The sequence below is a fragment of the Mastomys coucha genome, chromosome X, assembly GCF_008632895.1.
Source record: "Mastomys coucha isolate ucsf_1 chromosome X, UCSF_Mcou_1, whole genome shotgun sequence".
In the NCBI taxonomy this organism is placed as follows: Eukaryota; Metazoa; Chordata; class Mammalia; order Rodentia; family Muridae; genus Mastomys; species Mastomys coucha.
In genome coordinates this window covers 156299376-156300454 of record NC_045030.1, presented here as the reverse complement: position 1 = coordinate 156300454, position 1079 = coordinate 156299376, and positions in this window count along the sequence as shown.

Sequence of the window (1079 nt, the reverse complement as noted above, 5' to 3'; positions counted from 1 at the left end):
GAGAAGTCCCCTTTTGAGTTGTTGGTCAGAGTTGTCCAAGAGATTCCCAAAACATTATAGGCTATTAAGGTTGCCTTTACTTGCCTATCAGAAGTGGAAGAAAACAATCCCTTTTGATGAAGACACAATAGACTTCAGAAACGGGGCCCAGAGATCCCTGAACTGGATCTGACCTACAAGCCTCCTCCCTGAGGACTAGCTTTCATGGTACCAGAAAGGTGCCATGCAAGCTTCCAAAGGAGGGAAGCACCAGGTCAGCTGTAACACCTATGAACCACACCAAGGACCCACATGGCAGGAAAAGCTAAGGCTAAGGGGACAGCAGTGGCACACATACCTTTGTGCTAACCAACAGCTCTCTAATTGGTCTAAAAACCCATTTAACAAGAGGGAAATCCTGCCCAGTACTGGAAATCTAGCCAACTGCCTGGGGCTAAGTCTTGGAACCTGGAGGAGAAACTATAAACACCACTTTAACAAAACAAAACAAAACAAAACAAAGCCATAGTCACTAACTACATTCGAAACAGAAGTAAAAGTCAGTGATTGCTCTGAGCCAGACAGCAAGTTCAAGGCAAGTCTAGGTAAGCTGTATATTGTAGGGATGAACTGTCCAAAAAGCTAAGGAAGGATTTGGTATATGGCTCAGTGGAATAGGACTTGCCTAGCTATGTTCAAGGCTTTGGGTTTTATTGTCAGCACCTCAAAAAAGGAGCAAAATGTGTCTATTCATAATTACTACTGACATAACACTGTGCTAGACTCTCAAGATGTATTTTAGAAAAAGTCCATCATTATGTTGATTGCAATAATTTCATAATTATATATATATAGTCAAAGGTTATAATCTCTGATATGCCACCCTCAAAGGTGTCACGACCCACTTTTTTTTTTTTAAGATTTACTTATTTATTATATGTAAGCTCACTCACTGTAACTGTCTCCAGCCACCCCAGAAGAGGGCATCAGATCTCATTAAAGATGGTTGTGGCTGGGCGGTGGTGGCGTATGCCTTTAATCCCAGCACTTGGGAGGCAGAGACAGGAGGATTTCTGAGTTCGAGGCCAGCCTGAGTTCCA